A 25,917-nucleotide genomic window follows, 5' to 3' on the forward strand; every position below is an offset into this window, starting at 1 on the left:
GGTTAATCTGAGTTACAGGTGTATTTTTTCATCGTCAGGAATTGAGTGGGAAAGAATATTTCATTGATATTTGTTTATTTTAATCAGCATTTTAATAAACACACAGGCTCGAGGATAAGCCCAATTTCCTTTCCATAAGTCTACACACATTCTTAATCACTTTAGTAATCCAAACTCCAAAGCCAGGCAGAGAATATGGTTCACCTTTGGGGGTGTGAAAGAGGGAGACACAACTTGAGTTTTGCTCAAATACAAATACAACCTTGATACCTTATCCATGTCCGTTTTATCTTACAGCCACTGTGTATACATTCCATCTTCCTGTCCCAAGTTCAATGAGAGTGGGATCTGTTTCAAGTCCAATATTGTATCTACTAGCATGATCTGTGCATAGTTAAAGCCTTCAAATACTTGTTGTCTAAATGAATAAATCAATCAAATGATTAACAGATGAAGACGACAATCTTCTTTTTTGACTACTGCCACCTCATCTATTGTCTACCTCCTTCACTCTAGAAGTAGTGTTGAGAGGGATGTTTCAGTGAACAGGTAACAAATGTAAACAAGGGAACCACTTACCGGTGGCCCTAATGTAGCCAGGACATCTTTTCCAAAGGCAGTAGTAATCTTTTTTCTCAGGAAAACACATGCTATCTGTTATTCCAGTGTGAACTCTGCTAGCACATCTGCAGTGATCAATCTCACCTGCACTGCCATAGTTTACACAGCCAATGGTAGAAAAAATAATGTTTCACCATGTAAAGCAAAAAAATGGAAATATTTATTGAGCAACTACTACACCTAGGCATATAACAAATGTTTTATATGCATTATCTCATCCTTGTACCCAGCTTGAAAAGCAGATAATAATATTCCCCTTTTTCACAAATTGAGGAAACTGGGACTCATATAGGTTAAGTTGTTCAGGGTCAAATAATATTTAATCCAGTCTTCAAATACAAGTTTGTTTGTTTGTTTGTTTTTACTCACATGCTTGTATTCTTTCTGTTATGCCTCAATGTCTCCTTAACAACTGTTTTACAGACCATCTGCTATGTACAGAGTACTATCTTAGGTGTTGTGGGGAAGTAGGAGAGGAATTCATAGTAAAACACAATCTAGTCTCTGCCTCAGAAACTTCCAACTAATTAATATAGATAAGATATGGATCTTATCTAGCTCATGTGGAATACAAGTCAGAATGTGGTAAGCACATTAAGAGCATACAAATGCCATTAGGTGTAAGTTCTGAACTCTGAAAGATCATTGTGAGAGATCAAGGAAGCCTATATGGAGGAGGTCTCAGAATTGGAACTGGTCCCCCAAATGAATAAGCAGGACTTCTGTAATAGAAAATTTCTGGAGAATACTCCAGACAAAGAAATGCAAAACTAAAAACATAATGATGAACCATATTCTGAGACAGGCATATGGTTCAGATTGACTGGAGCATACGCAATTCAAGTTGGTGAGTACTGGAATATATAAGGGTAAGTTAGATTTGACACTGGAGGAACTGGAGCATCAAAAGGAGGAGTATGAACTGTATTCCAGAGGCAATAGGGAGTATCAAAATTGTTATCAAAGCTGGAGAGTGATAAGATTAGAGGTGTTTGGGGAAAGTTAACTGACCAGTATATAAAAGAAACTTATAAAGAAGTGGAAACTGGAGAAGGAAAAAAATCAATTAGAAAACAATCCTAATAATAACTCTATGATGCAAGTACTACTATCCTATTTTACAGAGGGGACAACTGAGGCAGAGGAAAATGAAGTAACCTTCCAGGACGAAACAGCCAGTTAACAATTAGTATGGGAAAATCAAGAGACTTAAAATATTCAGTTAAAATATTCTTATGAAGAAAAAGGGGAAAAGAATCAATAAAGATGTACTGAGTTTAGTCTTCACTGAAAGTAACTCACTTTTTAAAAAATGTCGTTAAAGATGCGATGAAACTATTTTTGGCTTATGGACCATGTAGGAAGATTATCACACAAAAATGAGATTGTAAAATATCTATCGCTAAGCCCTCCCGGAGGGCTCTCTTAGCATTGTATATACTCCATGCCAGGATCTGAGTTAAGTAAGAAGTAATATCACTGAGCGTGTGGAGAAAGGATCCAATTTGTATTAATGACAAAATCCAGAGAGGAATATAGATATCTAACAAAACTATGTAGTTTATTAAACAACTTTTAGACACTTAATTGCTATTACGATCCACTTAAAGTAATATTATTTCCCCCAAAAAAAGTCTAAAAAGTGTTGACCCAAACTTAAGTTAATGGTCAAAATTTTCCAGTGTAAGTACCAAAAGTGCTAAATCAATGGTATTTCAGCAAATAAGAGATAACTTTCCTCTAACTAAATGGCTCAATTTTACATTTAAAGTATTGTTTCATTAATGAGAAATGACAGAACTCTACAAGATCACAGCAAAAGAAAAACCAAAGGTTACCAATATGTCAATGAAAAAGTAACAAGTACTAAGGTAGGCCATGCAAAATGAAGGTTTGCTTTCTTCTTGCCACTTTGCATTTGTAATTAACCAGTGCTTTTCCTAAAATACAGGATCACCAATGCTATAAAAAAATAAGACACACCATCATTATAATCCTTAGTGTGAGGTCACAAACTTGAACACTGTTATCTATTATTTGCAAGATATGAATTAGAAGATTGGCATGTTTTACACTTGGAGATTTTCAAAAATTATAGCATTTCTCTATTACATAAATTTGGACTTAGAAATAATCAAGGACAAAAAATAAGGATTAAACTTTTTAATTTAAATTGTTAGTAGCCCAACCTGCTAATCAAACTATGCTATGACATATTTATTATGTTTCTGATGTCTTTTTACGACGAAAAAAGGAAAAATAAAAATTTGATGCCAAATGTGAGTACCAAAATTCATAAATAAAACAAGTATGCAGATAAAGCATTTCAATCACCATTGTGATTGTTTTTAAGCAATCATTTACATTTTTATAAGGAATAAAACAGAAAGAAAAATAGTGCTATAATACTTGAGAATTAAAACATTTTTGTGTATCTTTTTAAGCACATTTTTAAAATGTGTTAGAGTTAAAATAGCACATGGGAAAGCTATGTCTGTGATGAAAATGGAATAAGATACAAGAGAATAAAAAAACATGTTTTTACTGAATGATGCCACAATGTTGTCTTAAGGGATCCCCTATCGTTACCAGATATTAAGCATTTCCTAGATAAAGTTATAAATCCCTAAACTTGCAAGACATTTTCTGCAAACTATCATAAATAAATACACAGGTCAAAAAATAAACTGTTTAAACATTCTCATGGAAATAAAATATATAAGAACTTATATTTTAGAAAAACACTGTTTGCTCATAAATATAATTCTTTTTTTCTTGTTGGATGCTGAGGGAAAAGTATTAACATATGGTTATTCATATTGTTAAAAAGAACGATGAAATATTTGCAATTCAGCGCTTCTCACTATGTAAAGCATCCTTCTTATCCCTTTAGTGAAAACTATTTCCAGCACTTTTAGGTGAAGAACCTCAGATGATAAAGGCCACAGTGCAGACTGCTGTTAGCACCCCATTTTGTCACTGTGGCTTATGTTATGAAACTGGCAGAAACTCTCACATAGGAAAACCATTTGCTATATTTCAGTATAGAAATTGCATTGCTATTTTCTGTGCTCCTAAAATACCTTCATGGTGGTCTGATGCTTGATCGTTCTATTACTAAAGCAAGTTAAATTGTAATTCCAACTATTTATCTTTCAGACATCACTAAACCTTCCAGGAATATTTTATTTACTATTTATTAATTTCTTTTGCAGATTGTGAAAACTATTTCAAGAATGCAAATATCAATTTCTCACACATTTAGACAGTTTTCACACTTTACCTTCCTTTGATACACAAAATTTGCATACAATGTAATCTGATTTATTTCCGCTTCACATGCTGTCAGCTTTAGCTTTTCTCTTATTCTCTTTCCTAATTCTTTCTCATTTTCTTCCTGTCCTTCCTTTCTTTCTCCCTCCCTTGTTCTTTCTCTGCAAGTTAATAAAACAAGATGAAATAAAAATTCCGAAAAATAATATATAAATGCTTCCAATTTTACTTAGTCAGAATTTCATGGCAATGTTCATGTAAGTTAACCCAGGAAAAGATACCCGACAGAGTTAAAGATAGAGACGGAGACTGGGGAGGGAGGGAAGGAGGAGAGAACAAGAATGAGGAAAAAAGAGGAAAGAGAATCAAACTTTCTAGAGTATATTTATGCCTTGAATGAGACAATATGGACTGTACTTTTCCTCCCTCTAGAAAGCAAAGCAAGTTTTGGATATTGAAAAACACTTTCTCTTTTTCTTCAATTTACTTTTGACTCAATTCTTTTTCTGAATGGAAACTGCATTATGCAAGTGAGAAAGTTATACATAATAAAAGAGCAGTTTCCTCATTTTGTAACCACTACCTTTATGGTGCATGGTGTTTTAATAAGTCTTCTATAATGGATATCTGAAAATAAAGCTAAAATGTGTACTATATGGACTGAAATCAGAATAATAAAGTCACCCCATTTAATTAAGTCTATAATGTCATGCCCATACAAATACCGCACAACAAATATTAAACTAACCGCGGTTATAAAATTAAAGCTTCACCTACAGATGACTTAATGTGAAAAGTAACTTTAATTTCTCTTCCAGACTACAAACAAAATTAACTTATTGGAAGATAAACTAAAATATATGAGGAAGTAATTCTAAAAATGTTTATTTCTAACAGAAAATGCTGAACTTATTTTAAGAGGAACATGGGAAAAATAAACCCTACGTATAGGTACACCTGATTTTCAATTTGCTAAAACTTTGACACCAGTGCTTTAGAAGCAGTTGAATTTTCCTTTTTCCAATTAGACTTATGATATGTCGATTGCCGCATATATAAATCATACTTCTTCCTATGAACACATTATCTCACTGGACTATCTAAATATCCAGCTGCCTTTTACTAAAATTGACAATTGTCTTTGATAGGCAAGGTCTAATTTTTTAACTAACCATATCTTGAAAATGTTAACTATAAAAATTTTAAAAGTCAAGGTTATGAAAGAAGGGCCACACATAAGACAAACTATACAGGCATCATATAAATACAAAGAGAGAATCAAGAAAAGAAGTGCACTACTTAAATACATTCTCCAAATATAAAAAATTGGCAGTCTCATACCAGAAATTTTACTCTCATAAAAACTTTGTTAATACGAATGATACGAATATTTTGGGTCATAGTTATAAATAATAGCAAACCTAGGTAACTGTGTAAATCACTTGCATTTTGGTTAACTACACCTATTTTTACTTACCCTTCAAACACTACTACTTCTTACCAGCAGGCAGCACTATAACATCTTTTACCTGTTACCAATGTTAATGTCACACAATGCCATCTGTAACTTATTACACATTATCTGACCTTTGCTTGCATTTTAGTCTCATTATTTTGGTTCCATGCTATTTATCTCACAGATACTCTTTTCTTCCTAAAAACAAAATTAAAACTTACAATAAAGTATCAGCAATGTCAGGTATAGTATACACAAACATCAACTAGCAAGTGTGTAATTAATGAATGCTACTATTTCATTACTAGTTAACAGTCTATTCCTTATTGTAATTTAAAGGAAACTGAAATTAAGTGTAGTATGAAACTGGTCAAATGAGTTTAGCATTAAAGACTTTTAGTTTCTGATGTTATATATTCACTAAACTGCCGCTTTTATAAGAATTATAAGGACCTTGATGTTAAAGCATTTATGTTTATATACCAGTTTTTTCAGAAAAAGAATAAAAGTATAATAAATTATTTAGAAACCCAAACACACAAATTTGTAAGGGAAAGTATATCACAACACTTGTAAACAATTTATATTCTACAACTTAATAGTAGACCACATATTCACCTGACAGATTCCACCTTACTTTAACCAAAATGATTATTTTCTACTTCATCAAAAAGCACTTAAATGTAAAATAGGCCAACATCCAAATATATTAAGAGAAATTCTTCGGTTCCTTCACTAACTAATCAGAGATACACAGAAAAGGACCCTTTAAGTTTAATGATACCTGCTCATTAAATGATGCTAAACACTAAGATACCACGAACAGCAGGGAATTTCAGTTTACATTAGAGAAAAAAAATAAAAGGGTAAAAATGACTGAAGTTGGTCAGTTCAAGCTGATAGGGCACTTCAAATGAATAACAGAAGAATAAAAGAGACACTCTAGGTTAAATTAGGTTCTCCTATTTCTTTTCTTGAAAGTGCTTAACTTCACAAATTTTATTTGAATTAGCTAAACTGCCAAAATCAAAGCAGATATAAAGTTAAACAGGCAAGTACACTTCACAGTAGTTTACCTCTTATACAACAGATAAAACCTTAATTTTAAAAAGGTGATTTTGAGTTTTAAATGGGTATGTTCCTCTTCTTCACTGAAGCAACTGAAATACTTCATTTCTAAGAAAACACTGCTGCACAGATTAAAACATACACAAAGCCTAAGGTGAATAGGTTTGTTTACACAATTTTGTTCCTTCATATATAAATGAAGAATTTCTCCTTTCAAAAACCAATATCTGATAATACTTAATAAAGTGTTATGTAGCCAATTAGAATTTACTGTACAATATTTCACACTTTTTAAAAAGTAGGACATTTTCCTTTAATTTATAACTTTTGACTTTGAATTTTCACATACTAAAAGCATATAATTTTTCCTTGCTCGAATCTTACTTCCAAGTTCTTATTTACATTTGCCAAACAGTGGCATTTCTCTAGGAAAACTGGACTAAATCTTGACAAAATTTGTAAAGTAGTAATTATTGGCACCCCTCTCTCCATTCATCACTCCTTTCCCCTACTCAACTCAATTTTACTCTTACCTGTACTATTTCCTCTTTTTATGAATGGTTCCACCATGCATAAAGCTTAATACAGTACTAGTGAATATACATGGTCCTCCAAGCTGAACGAATGTCCATCTTATAGGAGGGCAAAGGAAAGAGAGTCCTTCTTAACCGAAAGAATATGTTGCTGATTAATAAGCAATATTGTCTAGTAAGAAGTATTTTGATCCCAGGGGAATTCCCCTGCAAACTTCAAATCATACCATTTAAGCTTTTTGCTTCTTTTTGTGTGTATAGCTGTTGTTATAGTCTGAATGTTTGTGTTCCCCCCAGAAAAGAAATCCATAAATTGAAATCCTAACCCCCCAACGTGATGGTATTTGGAAATGGGGCCTTTGGGGGATTAGACCATGAAGGTGGAGCTGTCATAATGGGATTAATGCCCTTATAAAAGAGGACCCAGAGAGCTTCCTCAACCCTTCAGCCATGTGAGGTTACAGGGAGAAGATGGGAATCATTGAAGAAGCAAGACCTCACCAGATACCTAATGTGTCAGTGCCTTGATCTCGGACTTCCTGGACTCCAGAACCATGAGAAATAAATTTCTATTGTTTATAAGCCACCCAGTTTACGGTATACTGTTATAACAGCTGAATGAACTAAAACAGCTGTAAAAGGAGAGGCTCTAGAGAGGGCTCCCTTCTATCAGGCTCTTTCATAAAAGGCAGATAATTTCCCTGTCACTTAGGAACATTTACCAGTATTTTCTGGGAGTTTATATCTGTGCTTAATTTAGGCCGTATAATCAATCGTGAATTAAAAAATACAAAAAACACTGCTATATTTAAAATGCAAAACCAACAAGGACCTACTGTATAACACAGGGAACTCTGCTCAATATTATGTAATAACCTAAATGGGAAAATAATTTGAAAAAGAATAGATACATGTATAACATTCACTTTGCTGTACATCTGAAACTATCACAACATTGTTAATCAACTATACTCCAATATAAAATAAAAAGTTTAAACAATTTAAAAAAATAAAAATGCGAAAAACAAACAAGGGTAAGGGTAAACTGGTCTCCTGGTAACACTAGCATAGCATTTCTCACACTATTCCACAGAACACGAGTTTCCCCAGATAGTATTCAATGAATAGGTTCCACGGTAAAAAAATCTGAGTCTCTTATAGATGCACAGAGACTGTTAACTCATAAAAGGCTATAAGAACTGCAAAGGGCAGTGATTCCCCTTTCTCATTAGATAACTATTAAATCTCATACACATTAGGGTTTAGGGAACATATTTTGCAGGTCTGAAAGATATAATTTGCCTGCAACACATGTTGCAGGGGTTCTGTAATGGCATTAAACTTGAAAACACTTTAACAAATTATATGGTCTGAGTCAGCTTGTTTACACCAGCATACATAGTGCCGGGCACACAGTAGGTCCTCAATAAATATTTGTTTACTGGATTAGTTAACTGATGAAGTCTAATGCTGAGTTCAGTATATATTTGTGTAAACAGTTTAATATAGGTGGATATGTGTTCTTTATGCAAATATCTCTAGGGGTAAAGACCCTAGAGCTTCTCTTGAAAGCATCCTGACAATATCAGGGTGTATTCAAATACTTCTACTTTAATTTTAATTTTTGTCTCCCTGTTAATTCATGACCAGAGACAACATATATTAGAACCATCATCTTTAAAAGTAGTTTTCAGTATTTCCATTTATTCTCTAAGTTTAATTAGTCAATTGTATTTAAGTCTTTTCTCTAGAAATCATATGATAGAGATGACAGTCATCTCTCTTTCACTTTTTTTCTCTCTTCATTTTCTCTGTATCCTTTTTAGCACGCTTTTATTTTAGAGTAAAAACCTAAGCTGTACACAGTATTTTTTAAGTGCTATAAATAGCATTCAATTCACTTTGACTTCATTTCAAATGCTAAACTGAAAGTTTGCACTGCTGTCCCTTTAGTCACAGGTGAGAGATCAGCACAGGAAAGAGAAGGGCAAGGGCTGCGGAATCTGACAGACCTGACCTTGACCTTCAGCTCCACCTTAAAATAAATCACTGAACTGCAAGATGAGCATCATCCCGAGACTCAGTTTTCTCAACTGTTAGCGTATGAATGATAATACTGACCCAGCAGCATTGTTTGGGGGCTTAAATTAGGTTAATATGTGAAAGGTGTCTGGTAGAAAATAAGTCATTACTAAATGGTGTGGTGGGGTAGGGAAAAAGAATTGGGAGGAGGACTAAAAACCACCAAGTTTTATGGCTCTAATCTCTGCAACTCAATCAAATAAACTACTGCTTTTAAAAAACAAAAGTTTTAGTGCAAACTTTCTAGAAGTATACTCATCACGATGTTAATGGTGGTTTTGCTCTGGGTAATAATACTATTAAAAATTTGTATTGTTTACTTAATATTCCTCCACATTATTGGAATATACTGTGATAGGTGTGTAGTACTTCTGAAATTAGAAAAACTTGAATTCAACTGTATTTTTAGGAAAAATGTGTTTTGATATTTAAAGAGTTTCATTTATGTGGAAAATTAATTCATGAGGAGCTTCTCAGTCCTCAAAAATTCTAGAGAAATGAGAATTTTACTTTTACTATAAATGACAAATTATAAGAAACGAGAGGAGTTTTACAAATCCACTCAAATTTTTTTCTCTTGCATAACACCCCATGCCTTCCCCTCACCCAAAAAATTCCTTAACTACCAGTGTTCATCTCACTTTAAGATATCAGCATCTTTTAAAATAATTGCTAAGAAAGCAATGGTATACCTGTGGTGTGTGTAATTTACTTTAAAAAATTACTAATAAGCTCAAACTTTTTCTTCATTTTCATTGGGCATTTGCATATTTTCTTTTGAAAACTGTTCACAGCTTTTCCCCAATTTTTCCATTTTGGTCTATTTCAAGAATCTTAAAGTGTGTTTTATAAACAATGAAGGATACTTAGGCTTTGATATATTTTTTGCAAATATCTTTTTATTTCATTTTTTTATAATCTGACCCCTTTTTCTTTGTGGTTCCTTTTATTTCTTGCCTGTTTAAAAAGCATTTTCCTAATCCAAGATTATATTAATATTTGCACAATTTTTGGTTAGATATTATGTAACTATAATTTTACATTTAATGAAATATACTGAGAATTCGACATGATACTTTTGGAAAATATAACTTTTTAATGCAAATAGCCAATTTACTAGACTTTTACTGAAAATCTATCTCTTTGCTGTTCATTTAAAATGCTTTCCTTATTACATATTAATTTTAAATAAAAGGTCTCTATTTAGGAACATCTGTTATAACTTCTCCTCTCCCAGTCTTCTCTCTTGGTTAGCATAATCACTCTCTATGCAATTCCTCAAAAAAAAAAAAGAAAAGGGAAACTAAGCTTCATCTTTGAATTTTCTCTTCTCATTTCTTACATATAAACTACTTGAAAATCATTTCAATTCAACTTCCAAAATATCTAATTTAATCACTTGGAGCTCCACTCAGCCACCCTTGTTTAAGCCACCATTATCTATAGTCTGGTCTACTCAGTTACCTCCTATTTGTTAGCCCTGCTATGCTCTTGCTCTTTAAAATATAAATAAAATGAAGTCTCCTCTCTCCTGCTAAAAACCCTCCAATGGCCTTCCACTGCACCAAGAACCCGTGAACTGGTCCATGCATAACTCTCCAGCCACATCTCATGACCACTCCTTGTTTATCTTGCTTCCTGCTTTGGCCATATTTGTCTTCTTACTCTACCATCTTAGGGCATTTTAACAGCTCTTCTCTCTGCTTGCAGTGCTCCTTCATAGGAAAGGAGACTTTCTTACAATCCAGATCACTTAAATTTCACTTCCTCCATGAAGCCTTCCTTGAAAACCTAACATAAAGTATGTCCTCCATCACTCCCCTTTAGGTATTTATGTTTTTTTCTGTCATATGAAAATATGAAATGTTACTACCTGATTTTTTCTAGTTTATTATCTGATGCTTTCTTTCATGTTTCATGAAAGCAGGAAGTGTATCTGTCTTGTTGAATGCTCTACTCCTCATTCCTAGGATAATGACTGGTATGGGATAGACACTCAATAAATGTTGACTGAATAAATAAATGGGTACCTTCCCATTTAGTGCTCTTCTTTTTTCAGAAAGAAAAATCTCACATGAGCTTTAAAACAGCATTTAATAAACCTCCATCCAAAATTTCTTAGCTATTCCTAATTATTTTATGCTTTTAATAACTCTTGCTTGCCCATTTTATCTTCATGCCAGTATACAGAAAAACTACAATTTAAGTATTTGATATTTTACTATATTTTTATTTAGTCATTGAAAGAGTTTATAGTTGTCTTCAGGTTATCTAATTATAGAATTATAAATTCTCCTCTCCAAATCTATACCTCATTTCTTTGTCGTATCCCATTACACTGGCAAAAACCTATGTTACTAATCTAACTGACTTCTTAAATCCATATAAAAATATTCTGATATGAGGCTCTCTTACCTCTCTTACAAAAATTTATTGTTTCTTTTGCTGGCATTTAAAGCTCCATTTATTTCCTTTTAAAGCACACTTCTCTTTTCCCCTATAGCAACATTCATGCTTGCAGCAATTTTTAACCTTCAATACTAACCAAAACGACTGTGCTTCTGCTCCTGTCTTTATCCGCTTGTGGAATGCCCTAACTTCTTTTTCCACTTATAGCTATCTGTTTCAATATGCCTCCTTGGCATCATTTTAATTGTACCCATCAGAAATGACTTCTCTCTCCTTCTGCACTACTATACCTTTTGGGTTGTCCCACTCAAGTGATGGTTAGCATTTTTTATTTTGTGGGTGTCTGGCCATTTCTCATAGATTATAAATATTCAATAAAATGCACTGAATGAATGGCTATTTTGCCTACCATCAATTTCAGTTCTCACAGAAAACCTGGGAAAATGCTGCCATAATCACAAACTTAGAGAAAAGTTGCAAGTATGGGACAGAATTGTTTTTCCTGAGCTGTTAGAGAGTAAGTGATCAACCTAATGCCACAATCACCTCCAAATACTTTAGTGTATATTTCTTACAAACGAGAAATTTTCCCTACATAACCACAGGATCATCAAAATCAGGAAACTGACAGTGATATATTATTGTACCATCTAATGCAGTACTCAGTCTCCTTTCGAGTTTAGTCACTTGTCCTAATAATGCCCTCTGCAGCAAAAGGATCCAGTTCAGATTCACACATTGCATTAAGTTTTCAAGTCTCTTTAGTCTGCTCCACTCTTGAACAGTTCCTTTCTTTTATTTTCATGACCTTGACACATCTGAAGATTATAGGCCAGTTATTTCGCAGATCCCTTAATTTTGGTTTGTCCATGTTTCCTGATGATTAGTTTCAGGTTATGCATCTTTGGCAGACAATACAGAAGTGATGCCCCTTTTTTCTCATTATATTCAGTCAGGTGGTACATGATTTCAGTGTATCTCTTTACTGTGCTCACTTTGATCACTTGATTAAAGTGGTATCTGTATCTGCCAGGCTTCTCCACTGTGAAGTTACTCTTCTTCTCTGTAACTAATATACATTTTGTTGGCAGTTATTTTGAAAATATATCAATATCCCATTATTCCATTCCTTATCAAACTTTCAGCATATATGCATGTGTGTATACACACATATATATTCATATTTCCCCTTTTATTCAATGGTTTGTAAATATTTACCTTATAATTAATTTTATTTATAATTATGCATTATTTATTTTGATGCACCAATTTTCTCCAATTTGACTGGTGGAAGCCTCTTCAGTTGGTTTCTATATCCTTGTGGCAGGTCTCCACCATTCTTTAAGTGTTTCCTTCTTTTCTGGCACAAGATGCTTCAGGCTTATTTTCTAATTTCCTGCCCCGGTTTTATAGTGAGGCATTTTGCAAAGGAGCCCAGTCTCCTTTTAAGGAAACTGGCATTTAGAAAGGAAGATTTGGGTCCTGGGTGTGTTCAGTGTTTTTGAAGTATTGCTGTTTCCAGGACCTCCCAGTGGGACAGATCTAGAGAATACATATACATATACACACACGCCCCCACAATAATTTCTATATCTATATCCATAAGTACATCTATATCCATAGAAAAGTAGGAGTTCACACCAATATCTGTAATTTCAACCCAACACCATAGGGTTCATACAAGTTTTCTCCCTTTCCATATTTGTACCTTGGACAATGAGAAACCTGGCTTCCATATCCTTAATATATTTATATTTTTACTTGTTTGGTCAATCCCCTACACACAACTCATTTCTCTTCTTCACCTCCATTGTTCTTCTGCTTAGATGCCCTCTTCTCCCAGCTTGGGCTCCAAACCATGCCAGGCTGTTCTTCCACAGGGATATCCCCTTCATGCTGCTGATGCTCTGATACCCAGTACCTTCGGTAGATAGGCCCTCACCATTCTTCTATGGCTTTGACTCCCCACATCAGGCCATTCACCCATCTGGATACCCTTCTCAGTCCACTCAGCCTCAGATACCGAATGCCAGACTGCCCTTCGATGTGGATGCCCTCCTCTCTGCAGTCAGGCTCTGAAACCCTGAGCAGGACATCTCTCCTTTGCAGATACTTTCCCCCCCCTTTGGTCACCCTGCACTGGGTTACTAGGGCTCCATCACCTTTCTAACACAGATACCTTTTTTTATCCCACCTAATGGCTTTAAGACGAAATTGTTCAAGAAGGGAAAAGAAAAAAAAAAGGAAGGGAAGGAGAGGGAAAAGGGGAAAAGGAAGAGCTATTATTATCATTTTAAGTAGAAAGTTGAAGTTTCTTAAACACACATAGCTAAAAATATTTGGACTGCTTCTGGCTTACGGAGTATGAAAAATTATATAAACAGCTTCTCCAGAACTGTTTAATTGCACAGCACCTTCATAGTCTATGTATATTTTGCTATGTTCCGACTACTACAACTATAATGACTATGCTGAGCTCTTTATATACTGGACATTTATAGGTTTCCTCACCGGAGTCCATTCTATATTTCCTTCTTCCTGAGTACCCTAACTTCTCAGCCACTTGGTTTGGACTGACTCCACACCAACCTCCACGGGTAGGCACTGATCCTCTTAATTAGTCAGTTTACCTTGTCCTCCAGGCATCTGTAATTAGTTAGAAATGGGCCTGGAAGTTGGCCTCAGCCAATCAGCACATACCATTCAACTGGCCACAATGGCTGGTTCAAGGGCAGGCACTTGATAAACAGGTCCAGAGTGACTTCTGGTAATGCTAGGTTACAAATTCTGTCTCCTCTTCTGGGCTGGTGACGTGAAGATGCAGGGCTTGAGAATACTATAAGAAGAGAGCCTGAAGATGTATGGGGATCATTGTATGGACAGAGGTGGAAAGAAGCCCAGAAAAATAAGCCAAAGGAAAGGATTACATTGTTTGCATTCTATCAGAAAATCTTCACTGCCGAGAGGCAATTCAAGTTGTTTTCCTCATCTTCCCAGTTGATCTGACTAGTGTTCATGGACTCTGCTTCACAGAGTTACTCACTGTTTATTCCAAAAGGTCTTTCTGCTGCTATCCATGCACAATGATCTATTCACTTCCTAAAAGCAAGTTGGAAATGTGAAAGGTTGTTCTTGATAGTACTTGAAAGACTTCCTCGTTTACTCTCAGTTGTACCTGCATCACTCTGGTTCCTAGGTTTCTGTCCCACAAGTTCATGTTAATTGTGATTTCTGAACCCTTCTGTCTGGCACTCCTCCAATCTCCCATCTTGGCTCATTGGACTTTGGCTTTCCAAATGGATCTCAATGCTATTTTTGATCTTCCATGCTGGACCAAATCCTCTTCCCCACTATAGCTGTTGAAAAATGCTCTGCTTCAGTGTTCCTTCCACCTGGCAGAATCTCACTCTCTGAGCATCCCCCTTCCTCGTTGGACACTGTGAGATTCAGGCACACTGAACAAATGATGGAACGCTCACTCTGTATCGGGTACTGTATTAAAGGTCTTGACAACATATTTTCCTTTGACATAAATAAGTTATAAATAATATATTCATAATTGATGCAGTTAAAATATTTATTTCATCTTAAAATCACTGCGTATATCAGTTCTGTTGGCATTCCTTTATTCTAATGACCTAGTGTTCGCTTTATAGTCCACAGGCAAGCTCAAACTAGAATAGGAATGATTTCATTTTGATACCTTACATTCCAAAACGACCAGATTCATGTGGATATTTGAGGACCACATATTTGCTCGGCTTATAACAAGGTCAGTTGACAATTCTTAAAACACCTGGTTAACTACGGACAAAAGCCTACTTTTTATGGCTAACGTATTAACTTCTAAAATGAAGTACATTTTAAACAGAAATATGTTAAATTAGTATCTGTGGACAGTTCTATTACTATCTTTAGCCATAGAAACATTTATCAATCCCTTGGAACAAGCCAGGCACTGTGCCAGGTTCTGCAGATCCCATGGTGAGTAACAGGCTGTGCCCTGTGCCCTTGTAGGGCTTACCTAAATTGTGAAAGACACCAAAGTGTCACTCAGAAAACGCACAATCACAGCGCCCTCTGCATTTGAATCTTTCCCTTGTGTTCATATAGGCATGATCTCTTGAGTAAAATACTTAGAAAAATATCTGAACCAGGAGTCCTAATCCAAATGCTCACACGGGCTAAGCAGATGTTTAAGCCATTGAAGAAGCAAGGTGGGAAATATGGCAAACTGGCAGATACATGCCCAGGCTAAAGGGACATGCTGCCGCTTGGAAATGTGGGCTCAGTGCTGCCAGAGCTTCACACGTTTTCTAGAGAAGCCAGACTCTTAAATGTTGAAAAGCAATTTAAAAATTATGAGGCCAAACAAAAGAGTATGAGGATTTGGCCTGCAAGCCACCAGCTTGCAATATATATAGCAAAGCCTAGGTTTATGATGACCTGATTTAATACTGTCAGTTCAAATCTTAGGTAATTTCTTATAAGCAAATTCAGGGACCGCTCCTGAGCACCACCTCTCTGTGAAATGTATAACCTACCCAACAGATGGTGTTTGACAGTGATATTCTAGGAGTGCTAATCTTCATAAATTCTGTTACATTTCATTTTCATACGATAATGACCATTATTCTCTGCCTCTTCCAATTGTGATAAACTCTGCCGTTCAAGCTAACTATACTACATGATTTCTTCTACTTTTTTTTTTTTTTTTTTGTGGTACGCGGGCCTCTCACTGCTGTGGCCTCTCCCGTTGCGGAGCACAGGCTGCGGAGCACAGGCTGCGGACGCACAGGCTCAGCGGCCATGGCTCACGGGCCCAGCCTCTCCGCGGCATGTGGGATCTTCCCAGACCGGGGTACGAACCTGTGTCCTCTGCACTGGCAGGCGGACTCTCAACCACTGCGCCACCAGGGAAGCCCTTCTTCTACTTTTAAATTCAAATTTGTTTTATATATCTTGTAATTATGTTGTTTTGTAACATTTAGGCCACAGAAAACACTTTAATTGTCACTAACTCTTCTTTGAACTTCTAGTGCATTTTTCTTGCCATAAATGAAGAAGTTATTCATGGTTTAAATCTCATTTGACATTCTATGGTCTGCTTTGAAATTTCTTCAAGCTAAAATCATCATTGTCTTGCCATACGGTATTTGGACACAATGGGGGATTGATCAGCAATTTGTTCACATGCCCTTTCTTAAGAAAGTAGTTTCCTGTGAAAAAATCCTATTCTTCCATATAGGTACTCTTTTTTGGAGAAGAAAAGGAGAGATTCTTAGTTAGCACTTTCTGTAATTTTTACAAAAGGCTATCAACCTTAAAGTCTGTACTATTTGAACTCTAAGGCACTGGATCTATATTCAGTCACTACTCAGCATGACAGTTCTTTAGGCCCTAGTAAGTTCGTGTCATCTAGAACCTCGTTGAGAGAAACAATCTATTCATTCCTCCAGAAATTCTAAGGCTGTTTCTTAGAAAACTGCATAAATGGGCCATGTTGTCTTGGTCTGCCATAAAATTATTTTGGAACAATATCCCTATTCTATCAGGATGTACTAAAATGAAGAGCTTTAGGTAAGTACTATCATATTCACTGCAGCTGTTATGAGGTAGAAAGTGTCTATTATATTATGCAGAAAAAGCTGGTCATAGATAAAGAGGCTATAGTAAATTTAAGACAAAGTTGCAGCAAAAATTTAATAATTATTGAGGCACTTGATTCTTTTTTTTAATTGATCTTCACTCTCTACTCTCATTTATAATATTCAAGGTTCTAACTTTTTTTATTTTGCATTCTGTTTAACTGATTCTTCTTGAGTATAGTCTTCTAGGCTCTGTAGCAGAATTTGTTCTTAAAGATTGCAAGCAATTAAACTTAATACAAACAGTGACAATTTCCATCTATTTTTCTTTGATGAATCTAGTACTTTATAACTTCCAATACATGCTTTCTTACTACTTTTCCTCTAGGCTGTAAGTTCTCTAAATCTAAATATTAGCTTGTTAAAAGCTTGGAAAGGAGAAAAAGAACAAGGTATTGCCTATGGATGAAATCAAGAAATGTCATGATGATCTCCCTCTCTTCTCTAACACTGTGCTTTTACCAAGTTTTTGAAATCCACAAATAATAAATTCTGGAATGTGACTATCACAATTCCTTCTAGTAACAATAAGTCTACATTTTTTTAAAAAACAGCAAGAAAAATATACTGGGAAAACTCCACAGTAGTGTCAAGGAGACATTAGGGTCATTCAATTTTAACCTCCCAGAAGTTTCACATTTCAATAACCCTACTTCCTAAGAAGGCCTGTGATTTTAAAATGCAAAACTCTTAAGGAGAAAAAATAATAGTAAGAGAGGTGGCTTCCTTGTCAATTAAATAGTAAACTGTCAGATGGCACAAACTGCCATTTTAAACCATTTCAACAGAAATAGAACAGGATTGAAATGTGTGGTCAAAACTAGCCTAATGGTGAGGCTCATTTTATAATTCAGCATTGGGTAATGCAGGCCACCTGCCAAATCTGGTGAGAGTGTGAGAAGGACACTTGCCTTAATAGGTAAAGGAAAACCCTTCAAGGAAGTTAAAGTGAAATGAATATGACCTAGGAGATTTGAAGAACCGGTTGGCCAAACTTAAACCTTTTGTCAAGTCTTGTTTTAACTGACTTTGTATATTAATGGCATTAATCTTACACCTTTGCCCGTCAAGTTATATATGAAAATATGAGTATTTAATATTGGGAAGTCTGTGATTGAAACCTTAAGGGGAATTTTTAAAATATAGCTGAAATAGAATGTTGGCAGGAAGCAATTCTGTTGTGACAGGTCTTTCTGAATTTCAAAATATTTTATCGTTCTGATAGTGCTCTAATTCTCTTTCCCCGAGTCTGCCTCTGTTTCTCTATCTATTTTTTCAATAGCACTAGGCCAACAAATAAATTTTAAATTAATTAGTTTACTTCATCTGCTACCCAAGAAACCATGTCAGGATTTTATTAAGAAATGGTGCATTTTATAGTAATTTACAAGAACCTTTTTTTTACTGTGAATATTTTCATGCACTGTAAAAAGTTTATAACCTCTTTCTATTCACCCAGTAAAAGTGTTTTGTGTTTCTGTTGAGTTTGCTAACTTTTCTTGCACACTTACATCTTAGCCAAAATCTTGTTGTTCAACATGTAGCGAAAAATACACTTTTATTAATCAAAATCTCCCCAGTCCCAATTAAACAAAAGGTTAAATTTGACTTCTAACCATTTCCCAACAGCAATAATGTGTATTCTATTGAGATAAGAAGGAAACTCTTAGCAACTAAGAATTGACTCATGTACTAAAGTCCTGCTTACAATGAAATTACATCAGCATTGTACTGTGTGGTATGTCAGGGTGGAAATGGAACATAATTTCCTCAAGAGAAGAGAATACTTTTTAACCAAATGTCCAATGGTCTAGTGAAAAGTGTGAAGATTAACATACTTTTTGCATGAAATAACTCTATTCCCCAAATTGCAGGTGTTTTCAAAGCCCACGTGAACAATATCTCTTATAAGATAAATAAGCAAGAGTTTGATTAAGTGAATAAATGGATGGACAGAACTTAGGAGTAATACTTATGTTAGAGGATATCTGAGGCTTTAAGATATTTGTTTTTCTCATCTATGTTTATATAGCATTTAACTTTTGGAATTAAATTCACATAAAATTAACTACCTGTGAAAATAAATACTTCTGTAACATGTCACAGAAGACTAGTAAAATTGCCCCTCAGAATAATTTTTCTGATAAGATTAAGTTGTCCACAATCTACTTTAATCATGTTAAATGTAAAATCAAAAAGCACGTTTGGAAGAAGAGATGGGAGAGATAATTATGTATGATTAATATTTTCATTATTATATTTTCTGCATTTTCAAGTATTTCAACAGTGTGTATATATTTTTGCTGTATGAAAAAAATGAAAGAACTTTAAATATTACTGAATAATTAAAATAGGAAGAGTACCTGATATGTAAATACTCAGAAATAAGCCTGAGGCCCCTGACCCCCAAATAGTTCTGGAAATTATCTTTCTTTTCTTTTTCTTCTTGTGTCTGTCAATCGATTGCTACCTGGGACCAGCAATCTTTGCGAGTATTTTACCTATTTATTAACCATTAATTTGGTTCAGCATGTCATCCTTAAAGGTAAAATCAGTGAAAATGAAAGAGGAAAGACCAAACAGTTGCTTCTACCCTTTGCCTCGATGGGAATGCTCCCTGGCTCCCTACACAACAGTGTGTGTCCAGCTGAAGCCCTTCTGAAGCAGTTTTTAGGACCTATATGACTTAGAGCAGCCGGCATCTATTTTTCCTCTGTTCTGGAACATTCTGCCTTGGGTAAACAAATCTCACTATTAGTATGTTTTTGTGCTTTTGCTCTTCAATATAAAGTATGAAAAAAAAAGTTTAAAAAGCTTAAACAGAAAGTAGGAGGTGTAAGAGAGAGTCAATTTACCTCCTGTAATTTTTCCCTTTGCTGTTTGTAGTAAAACCTGTAAGAAACCTTAAAAACTATATATTATACTGTGTGTTCTGTTCAGGGAAAGTGGCATAAAGGAGAAACTGTAAGAGAAACTATAAGAATTATTTTGCACTTGATTAGGGATGTTAGAAACACTTATCTGAAGTAAGAAGGCATTGGTTAAAAAAGAAAAAGAAATCAAAAGGAAACAAGCAATGCCTTGTAAACACCTACTCTTAAACAAGCTGCTCTTGCAGGTACCAGAGATACAGCAGAGGCCTGTGGTTATCCCTTTCTTCTAATTTTGGGCGAAAAAGTTCCATTCTGAGAGAATGAGTAGGAAGCCTATTCAGGGTCTCCTATCAGGCTGAATTCTCTAATCAGGATTTAGCAACAAGAAAGCTGTTGTTTTGATACTGTCTGACCCCCTGTCTACTTCTCAACCTGTTCTATGTTGCAGGTAGAGGCAGAAGGGATCAAGCCCCACCAGTAGATAAGACAGACTTTTTCTCTGCTGTGGAGAAGCTTCGGCTTTTGCTGTAGTGAAGAAAAGAGTCATCAAACAATTGTCTGCACAAGCCAAACTTTACTCAAATTAGGATAAATGCTATAAAGATCCTATGGGAGCATCTACCAAGAGGACCCGACCGGGTCTGGCAGGTCAGGGAAGGCTTTCTTGAGGATGGGAGCTTTGAGCTGAGCTCTGAAAGATGAGTTGTTCAGGCTACCCACGTAAAGAGAGAGAGGGGCGTGAGCATGCTGGGCAAAGGGAAGAACTTGGACAGAAGCAGCATGGCACAGTCATGGATTACAGAGGTCCGTCTGGATGATGTGTGTGAGCAAGTAAGTAGATGACAGTGAGGTAGGCAGGGGCTTTCTTCCTCACCCCTGGAACAATGGGAAAATGTTAAGTGATTTTAAGCCGGAATCAGATCTTTGTTTTCGAAACTAATCAGTAAGGCTGCAGTGAGGTAAATGTTTCAAAAGGGTGCAAAAATAGATGTGAACAAAGCTTCTAGGAAATCATTACAGCAGCCAAGACCCTGTGACTCTCTCACCCCTCACCAAAAAGCTGGAACTCCAGGAGTCCTCACCCGACTGTCTAGTCAGAGGGAAAGGATATGTCCTGATTCCAGCTGCATCGTGGAGATGTGCCCTTGGTATATGTGGCAGGGAATATGTCCATGTATTTCCAGTAGAACTAATGCCAACTGGTTCTTCTCATGCTAACAGCATTGTTGTATGCCCCCAATACACAATAGCTAAAATGGACACTTGAAGGCTAGTCGAAGAAAGCATCACCTTTTTCACAGTTTTCTTGGACCTATTTTCTATTGACTCTCCAGGATGACCGTACTCACTCCTGTTCCAAGAGGGAGTTACCGTTATTTGGCAATTCTTTATTTCCAACTTTGACCTTTCCTCTTTATCCTAGATAAATACTTTCAACTGACCCCTCATAACTAATGTTCACTGGATATTTTGAAGGTATCTCAAACTCAGTATTTCTAATACTATACTTGTTTTCCAATCTACTTTGAATTCCGTATCTCATTAATGGCTGGAAATCCCAAGTATTGTCACCATCTATCATTTTAAACATTAACCAAGTTCACCTTAGAGCTACTGATACCTTAAATTTGGTTCTTCCTCCTCTAATGATAATAATACATACTGATAATAATGGCAACAACAACAACAATAGCTAATGCTTATTGGGAGCTTAATATGTGTCTGGAAACTGTACTGAGTACTTTATATTATCACTTAATCCTCACAATGATCATGCTATTACCATCTCACTATTCAGAGGAAATTGAGACTTCAGAGAGGTAATTTTATGTTATGTCTGAACTCAGGGGTATCAGATATAAGGACCTTCACAATTTGACCCTATCTTACCTCTTCAGGCTCATCTCTCACAATCCATCCAGCTTCTATGATTCAGTGATAATCGACCTTGCGACTATTTTCTAAATATGCCACCCTCTTTATTGCCTCTGAAACAAGTTATTTATGACTCAGTTTTCATGGTCAACCTTAAATGTTAGGTCCTTTATGAAATCTCTAACTTTCCTGCACCACTCCTATCCATCTCCATGGTTCATGAACCAAGTTTCTATCCTACCATTCAACTCAGGCTGCAATTATTTGTTAGTAAGTATGTCTTCCTCAGGAGAGTTTTAGTTCTCCAGGTATGGAAAAATATCTCATGCTTAAGAGTCCAGAGCAGTGCCTGGAAGGTGGCAGGAGTTCTGTGACTCTTTACTGAAAGAATGGTGATACCTAACATGTATCCCCAGAACTGGGCTAAGTTCTCACACATATTGTTCATTTAATTCTCACAACAGCCCTACTAAGCAAGTACACTTACTTATCCCCATTTCACACAAAAAGAAATTGAGAGTCAAAGAGGTTAAATAACTGTCATGGGGATTAAAAACTGTCTACCAATATCTGTTCTCCAATTTTCTCTCATGGAAATAGAATCCACAGTTTTTAGGTGATCTTATGGCCATCCAGAAGCAAGACTTTATTTCCTTTAAGGCTTCTAACTGGGTAGCCCTTGTGAGTAAGATCTGAATCTTGGCCATGCTATTAAAAGGAAGAAGGTACCTATCTACCCCTTCTGTTTTTCTCCTTTTCTTTTGGCTGAAATGAGAAAACAGTGGTGAGTCATCCTGGACGACACAGAGGGGGACAGCACTCTAGAGATGGCAGAGCAACATGCAAAGCAATTTGAGCTCCTGGAGACCTCAGAGCAGATCCATTTTGATAGATTATTTCCAAAGATGGCCCCAGTCTGCAGATGCAGAAAGGTCTCCTCCCATTCTGCAAGTACTTTTGCAGTGTAACTTTGCCATCCTATCATCAAGAAGTAATTTCCCTCCGTTTAAATCTGGGCTGACCCTGTGACTTGTGTCAGCCAATAGAATGCAGCAGAAATGAGACCATGACCTTCAGACCTAGATCTGAAGAAGCCTTGCAGCCTCTGCGTTCATCCTCTTGAAAGCCAACAGCCATGTCAAGAAGTTCGTGATAGACTACCAAATGACGAGAGACTACATAAGGAGAGACATGCAGGAGAACCAAGTGGTTACAACTGCAGCCGGCACAAAGGCACTAGGCATATGACTTAGGACACCTTGGATGTTTGAGACCCACTCACGTCAGCCCAGCTGACAGGATGTGAAGCATAGATGAGCCTTTCTCACTAAGCCCTGCCCAAATTCCCAACTCTCATATTAACGCCTCTCTCTAAGCCCCAAAGTTTTGAGGCAGTTATATGGCAGACAGTAATATAACTAAAACAAACACTGTGCCAGCTATACTTTTATGAAAAGAAACTTTTATACTGCCATAAGCCACTGTCATTTTGTGTCTCTGGGACATGAGTGGAGCCTATATTCTAGCTACTCCAGTAACTTAACCAAGCTCCCACAGTAAGTGGCTGAAAGAGGATTTGAAGCAAGGCAGTCTAGTTCCAGATCCCAGGCTCTAAACCACAGAATTATTCCTTCTGGAAGGGAAGGAGGGAGAGGAGAGGAAAAGACACATTTGTTTATGGGAACACGTTTTGTTTCAAATAACCAATGAAATATTCCCTATCATAAGGTAAAGATTGCTTTGATGTTTATTAATAATATATAAACTGACATAGACTTCCCATTTGGCTACTATGTAACACCTATACTCTAATTTCAACCTTTATTAATATTTTTCTACAAAAATCCCTTAATTTCACTTGAGAGAAGCATCATGTATGTCTTTTCCCTTCCTATTAAATTATAAACTTCTTGAAAGCACAAACCTTATCATATGTTTTGAGTCCTTCACAACCTCTAGCAGACCATTTTGTCCATTATGAATATTCAATAACTATTAAAGTATTTTCTCGATTCATTTAAGGAACACAAACGATGAACACTTAGAAAATGGTAATTGCTTTCAATCTTACTTTGAATACCTGAGGAAAAAATTAATGAAGTTTTACTTTATTGAGCCTAGAAAGATGTCAACAAATTAAACAATATTAAAACAAACTCGAGGAGACTGTCTTAATACTTTTATCTTATTAGAACTTTGTGTGACATATGAAGCTTAAATAAATAATCCATTACCTTAAATTTATAAACCGTTTGTTCCACAATTATTATTTTAACAGTGTTTGTTGTCATCAGAATTTGTCTGGCATACAACAGGACTATATACTATGTATAATTATATTTTCTAGACTAATTATTCTGTTGAGAATTAGGAAATATCAAAAGAAAGTCATATCACTGATTTAATTGTTGCCTAAGTCTAAAATGTGTACAAGGAAATGTAGATGAAACGGAGAAACTTAGGAAAATGGGCAGATCAGTGGATGAGGCGATAACGTACCATCTATGAGGCAATGGGAGAAAAACATGCTTTTGCAGTTCTCAGTTTGAGCTCTGCTACTTTTCCATCTATGTTCTTTTGCTACTTAAACTTCTCTGACTTCAGTTTTCTCAAATGTAATGGATAGACGGGTAGCTATCTTATACAGATATTATAAAGCATAAAAGAGCAACATATGAGAAGCACCTAACCCCATGTCTCACATATAGTAGCATGCAAACAATAGCTATAAACTTTATTCTTATTTTGGGTACTCGACAAATCTAATATCTTGATGGCCCACTTGTATTCTTCTAAACGAAAAAGGTATTATTGACTTTGATTAGAGCACACCAGTGTTTTGATATCAACAACTTCTAATTTTCTAAAAAGAAGACCAAGAGGGAGAAGGAGGAAGAAAGAGAAGGAGAAGAAAAAAAAAAAAAAAACTGGAACAATACTAGGTTGCCCACTTCATATTTTTCCATGTAAGGAAGTAACGATCGAAAGAGCATTCCATTTGGACTTTCTGTTAGTTTGGTTTTTGTCACAAGCCACTTCGTCATGACTGGCATTTGTCTACAGGTTGTGTTTGGGGAACCGTTGGATTAAATGCTGTTCTGTTGACCAGTTTCTTTTGCAACTTGAAAATTGTTTGATTCTATGAGTCTATGCCTGTGTGATTATACAGATGTACACAGATAAATTCTTGAATGTCAATTAAAAATAAAATTTACTTATAACTGAGCTATAAAAGAAAAGAGTATGGAAAGATGTTCAAGATCTACACAGTTAATTTAAACATGTTGATCAATCTAGATATCTAGTTCCTTCCTTTAAAACTTTGGCAATTATTTAAAACTTGACAACTGTTTGCTTTTTTGAAAACATATTAACCTTATTTTATTTATATACAGGAAAAATGCTAATAATGGAGTGATTTGGGGCTTTGGAATTGGACAGAATTGCCTACAAACCCCTGGCTCATCAGTCACTAATTTTGTGAGAAGCTGCCCAAGCACTTCACTTCTCAGAGCATCTGTATTCTTTGGGGGAAATTGATCACAAATATCTCAAGGGCAGTTGTGAGAAGTAAGGTAAGAAAGCCTGCAAAAATAGTACTTGGTCAGTGCTTGGTAAATAACATTTATTTTAAAAGGCCTATCTTTCCACCCTTTTTCTCTTCCCAGTTTGTTTCTTTTCCCATTTTCTTTTTCCCAGGAGATGCTCTGTATGCATATGTTGTCCCAGCCTAATTATGAACAGTGCCCCTTTTCACATTTGTAAGTGTACAAATTTGGACGAAAATTAATATGGTGGCCCAACTTAAAAAAGAATCCTCCCCATTAAATGTCTTTTGGGACTTAACCTTCGTTCTTAGGGCAAAGCTTTTCAAACAGTTGTCTAAAAAATATAAGGATTTAGTGAATACCTAGCATTTGCAAGAGTGAAGGGTAGAACAGTATAGGTCATTTGCATGGGGAATCATATTCTTCACCTACAATTTACATCCTTCATCTACTATTTACTAGCTATATTACAAGGTCAAGCTGTTTAATCTTTCCAAGTATTTTTTTTCATCCCTCATCTAAATTGGTGAC

General features: G+C 35.6%; 1 protein-coding gene across 6 annotated transcripts in view; it reads right to left on the bottom strand.

Moving 5' to 3' along the window:
• The window catches only part of FOXP2 (forkhead box P2), a 538,178-nt gene that overhangs the window by 272,942 nt on the left and 239,319 nt on the right, over positions 1-25,917 (bottom strand). The window contains exon 1 of one of the 6 annotated variants that reach the window (XM_089917489.1): positions 1-25,917. This exon is cut by the window's left edge and continues 3,978 nt beyond it; it is cut by the window's right edge and continues 3,583 nt beyond it. The exons of the other annotated variants lie outside the window; for them this stretch is intronic. The gene's annotated coding sequence lies outside the window, so the exon portion shown is untranslated. 6 annotated transcript variants of the gene reach the window in all.

The sequence above is a fragment of the Delphinapterus leucas genome, chromosome 9 (genome assembly GCF_059928025.1).
Source record: "Delphinapterus leucas isolate spDelLeu-1000000601 "Yukka" chromosome 9, BTC_Dleu_Yukka2, whole genome shotgun sequence".
Classification (NCBI taxonomy): Eukaryota; Metazoa; Chordata; class Mammalia; order Artiodactyla; family Monodontidae; genus Delphinapterus; species Delphinapterus leucas.